Genomic DNA, 5,523 nt, shown 5'->3' with positions numbered 1-5,523 from the left:
TTACATATTTTATGGTAAACTGCAAGTGTTGGCCTAACAAAGAACATATTGCTTGTCTGGCACATCCAGTAAACAGTCTCACAAGAACAATGTCACAACATGCTGCAGCTGTCACACCAATAAATCTCATTGTCTGACATACTCGGTATTGTCTAACAGATGAAGGAAAAACACCCATTTCTGCTAACGAGCGATCTTTGTGTAATATATATTATGGTGAAAATCTCCAGATCAGGAGTAGGTTAGAATCTGCAACAGACTTCAGCAAACTTTACAGCTGACTGAGAAAGGATTTTTTTTTTTTTCCCTCAAGAAAACCTGAGTTTCACTTTAACTTTGCCGACGCTCAGTAAATTGGATTGCCAACTTCTAAATAAGTTGTTAAAGTTTTTCCTCTGCTAGAGAGTGGCGTCTCCGAAGAGCAATAAAAGAGCAGAAGAGAATTCTCCCTGCGCAAATCCACAAATCTGACTTATTATTTCCTAGCCGCCCTCCCCTGTGAATTCTTCCTTTTGCAAATCACATCCACTGCAGATGAGGCCCCCCGCAAATATCCATATTTTAAACCTTTTGCGTAAAGTCTTACTCTTCCCAGAAATGTTGCCGAACAGGACTTACATTAAAAAAGGGAAAAGCGCGGCCGAGATTCACAGGTTCAATTACCGGGTAGATAGTTTTCCCTGGGCGTGAGCATGCTGCAGTCGTTGCTATTGCGGCACTGCTTGATCCGTTCCACTACATGGCGATGATTCCCAAGTCTCTGATGGTGACTGATGGAGTGAAGCAACCTAATACCAGTATATTGAGGCTGAGGATTCCTGAGCTAATATGCAATGGATCTTGACCTACATTTTCCATTTAAAATAGAGCTGGTAAATATTGGGCTCATGCAAGAATCGAAATATTCATTCTTAAATTATTAAAACAAGGAACATAAACGGATCATAAAAAATGAAACTTATGTTGCAGCACCACCGAATAAAATACCACTATATAAAAAAAGTAAAAGTAAAAAACAGTTGAAGAAAAATGGTTCAATGGCTCAGGAGCTTTTTTAATTCCTTAGGCCTCATTCACACGACTAACAGCCGGCCCGTACAGATCCTTGCTGGGTGCAAGGCTGTATAGGGCCCCTCCCGGGAAGGACAGGTGCTGCGTGTGGTTGCACTCACCAGCCTGTTCTTCTCTATGGGAGTACATGGCAGTACGCCGCCGTACGCTCACCCAAACTGCACATCCCTGCGGGTGCGGGTGTCCCTGCTTGGATGCAGACAGGATCCATCCTGTCTGCATACGAGTACGGCCGCGTACTCCCATACAGAAGAACAGGATGTTGCGTGCAATCACACGCAGCATCTGTACTTCTTGGGAGTGGCCGGATATGGCCCTGCACACAGCACGGATCTGTACGGGCCAGCTCTAAGCAGTGTGAATGAGGCCTTAAAGTTATATCAAGGTCAATATGTTTTTCATCTATTTTAAATGTTGGTTAAATCACTTACAATGGATGCTGCTTCTTGATGTTTAAACGTTTTAGCTTCTTGCAGAATCAGCCTGTCTCCTGAGCACTGGTACTGATATTTTGGTTTTGTGTGGCTCCTTTCCTTAGCAGGATTCTATGGAGCCTCCCTTGTGTGTGCTAGTAAGCTATGTGTGTCTCCACAAAGCAAGGCATTCTCCTACTTCCTACTCCTCCTTGTCCCCATCCCCCTCCTCCCTTCTCTAGCGTATTAAATGGATGGCTGCTGGAGACTGCTCTGTCCTTGGGATCTTGGACTATACAGGAAGTTCAGGGAGGCCAAGCTGAGAAAGTTGGAGCTGTTTGGAAACATGATGACTGTACGTGCTTGGGCAAAAATATAAAGTAGTACTTTGTTGGGCATTGCATATTTGTGTGATCTGGATTTCTTGTTGACATTTTGAGACTTTAATACTACTTTAATATTAAAAATACATAAAAGTACCTTAACTATTTAAAAAAATGTATCTTAGTTATGTATCACTCGGCTGCATCTCTCATCTCATCTCTGAATTGGTGCTGACACTGTCCTTCCTTGGGGGGGGGGGGGGGGGGGTACTTTTGTTCGCCATGCTCCCTGTGTGTGTTGTAAAGTAGTCAACGCTCCAAGCTCACTCCTGTGATGCTCATAAGCAAATGCACAGCGCTAACAACTTTTTTTTTTTAAATGTGATGATAGTAATGTATTAAATATATTAAATGGTGAAAAATGTGTACCAATGAAGGTGTACATATGAAAGTGCTAACAAATAAACACACTTTTAGCACATTCTGTGTTAGTAGGTGATAAAAACTAAATTAGACAGGATGAGAAATAAAAAATTTACAATTGTTCCTAGATTAAATGATCTATTGATAAAATAGTGAATCTATCCAAGCTCACTCATGTGATGGACTACAATCTCAATACAAATTAGTAAACTAAACATGAGATTGTAGTCCATCACAGGTGTGAGCTTGGAGATAAAAACAAGCAATTTTCCTTTTGTCTCCACATTTGCATAATGCTTTTTCTTTGTATCTCCATATTTAGTTTATTGTAGGCATTTATACAGCGCTGACAATTTATGCAGCACTTTACATACTAGAGATTTACATCAGTCCCTCCCTGTCCTCAAGGAGCTTACAATATTTAGGTCCCCATCTCACATACATTCAGGGCCAATGTAGACAGGAGCCAGTTAACCTTCCAGCATGTCTTTGGAGTGTGGGAGGAAACCAGAGAACCTAGATGAAACCCACACAAGCACAGGGATAACATTAAACATGTAACCCTGCAAAAAATTAATTTTGTTCCATTGTGGATCAATTCTGATTTTTATTTCTTTAATTTTGTGGATTTCTGACCTGGAATTTGATTTCTTTCGTTATTTGGATTTCAGATCCATCTGAATTTTTGTTTCGGAACATAATGCAACCCCCGACAGCCCAAAAAAATCTGATTGGCCAGAGAACACTCACATGTCCGATTTAGTTTCGTTGCGAAAAAAGATGGCTCAGATGGATCGTTATCAAAATTTCATTCAGATCCGTTTGCATTAAGACTCATTCAAATTCGTAACTAAATTTGTAGAAATATTCATTTGGAACTAAACAAAATTTACATGAAAACATGCAAACTCCTTGCAGCTAGTGCCCTGAATGGTATACGAACTGGGGGCCCGCAGTCTTGCAAGACAGAAGTGCTAAACACTAAGCCACTGTGCTGTCCCATATGGCCATTTGTCTGCCCACGGGGGGTGGGGGAGCCCACTTCCACATCTTTGCCTCGGGTACACACTTTTGAGATATATAATTAATTAATGCTAATTATAGCAATAATAGCAATAGACATTAAAGCTGGCAATCAAACTTTTTGTGACGATTTTTCTAATTAACTGTTGACAGTAAAAATCATCCAATGGCCTTTCTATATTTGCTTTATATAGATATATAAAATGGCGAGTTTGTTGCTTCATAATTTATTAATGAGCTTATTATAATAGGAATAATAATTCTCTCTTTCGTTTCACTCCATCCACTGACTTATATTTTCCGCCACTTGAATATCCACTACTTGAATATTCCTGTAAGTTTTGAGCATTGCATACAGGCCTAAAATTATTCCATGAAACTCAATTCACTGCTGTGATTTCTATTTGGCCTCATAGAAATGGACGACATTCCCACGTGAAAATATTGAGCCTGAGTCAAATACCCAAAAGAAAAAAAAAAGAAACAAGATATTTTTTTCCTTTGCAGACACATAGACGCAGCATGCAAATTATTCAGCCATTTCTACCAAAGAAAACTTAAAAAGCCTGGCAGGAAGTACACAGGATTGAAATTGCAATCCAGCTGACTGGCCAGCGTTAAAAATGCTAGCACAGTGGAAAGATAAAAAAAAAAAAGTAATTTTAGGCATTATGCAATAAATAAATAAACATATAAATAGGTAATGTGTTTTTCCCCTGGTATTTTTTTTTTTAATTTTCAAAATAAAATATTTTACTTTTAGACCAAAGCAATCCGCGTGGTAGAAAGGAAACCGCACTCACTATCGCAGGGGGATTTTTTTTTTCTGCAGCGGACACTCAGCGTGGAGATTGTTTGAATTTTGCGGTTACCTTATTGTCACCGTAGGTGTGCATTTATTTAGAAAATTACAGTCGTTGAGATTAATAGCTTAACTGCTGTTAAGTGGACAGACATAGCATCAATTAAAGGGGGGAAAAAAGTGTTGAAGATGAAAAGAAAGCTTTCAATGCGTGACTGTGAAAGGAGGAAACAGGACAGATCGTCTACATTATAGTAGAGCAATATAAATACGTTGATAACTGGTCTAACAGCCAGATAGGCGAACGCCCTCTGTCATTATAATTATACATTATAGTTCTGTACACGGGTCTACTATAAGTAAGTTATTGTGGCTGTGCAAGAAAGAAAAAATGTGCACAGCCTCAATATGTCATAGATGCCTCTTATTTTCCCTTCCCTCATGGCAGAGACACACCAACTGCTATCCCTCACCCCCACTTCCTTTCTCCATCCTTGGAGATTGCTATTATTGGTCACTGAGCAGAACAGGCTCACTTTAAAGTTTAAAAACTACCACCTAAATGCAGGAGTAGGGGCCTACAAGTTCTTCCACACACATTCAGTTTTCCCTCACAGCATTCCAGGTAACCCAATACCTATGGAGCTCTATCAGGCAAATTCAAATGGTCGGGTTCTGAGCCATATCTCCCACCTCCTGCACCTTTCTATCGTTTGTTATTTTGAAAGGCGGCTTCATTGGCCAATATTAAGTGGGGTGTAAAAAGTTAGCCGATGCTTGAGTCTAGATTCTAGCTGGCATTGTTACTATCTGGACTCTCTAACAGTTGCTCTGATTGTGTAGTTGTATAATTGCCTCTATGTATAGGCCAATGGCTCTGGATGGATGATGGAATAAAAGGCTGTATGTTCAGGCTGTATCTGAGCTATGAAGCCCATGGCTTTTGATGGATGTATGAGTAAATGACTGTATATTTCGGTTGTATCTGAGCTATGAAGCCCATGGCCCTTGATAGATAGTTGAATAAGTGGCCCTATATTTAGGCTGTATATGTACTATAAAACCAGTGGCTCCGGCTGTGCAATTGGATAAATGACTCCATATTTAGAATGTACCTAGACTATAAACCAGTGGCATTTGGATCAATGGCTCTACATCAAGTCCATATCTAGGCTATAAACCAGTGGCTCTGGATGTATACTTGCATAATTGGCTCTATATTAAGGGTGCATCTGGACTATAAACCAGCGACTCTGGATGGACAGTTGGATAAATGGTTTTATATTTAGTCTGCCTCTTATCTAATAACCAGCTGCTCTGGATGTACAGTTGGATAAATGGCTCTATAATTAGGTTGTACCTGGGCTATATACAAGTGGCTCTGGATGGACAGTTGGATAAATGGCTCAATATTTAAGCTGTACCTGGACTATATATCAGAGGCCTTGGATGGATAGCTGAATAAATG

The sequence above is a fragment of the Nanorana parkeri genome, unplaced genomic scaffold (assembly GCF_000935625.1).
Source record: "Nanorana parkeri isolate BGI_ZX_2015 unplaced genomic scaffold, ASM93562v1 scaffold204, whole genome shotgun sequence".
Taxonomy (NCBI): domain Eukaryota; kingdom Metazoa; phylum Chordata; class Amphibia; order Anura; family Dicroglossidae; genus Nanorana; species Nanorana parkeri.
Note: the sequence above shows the minus strand (reverse complement) of the source record.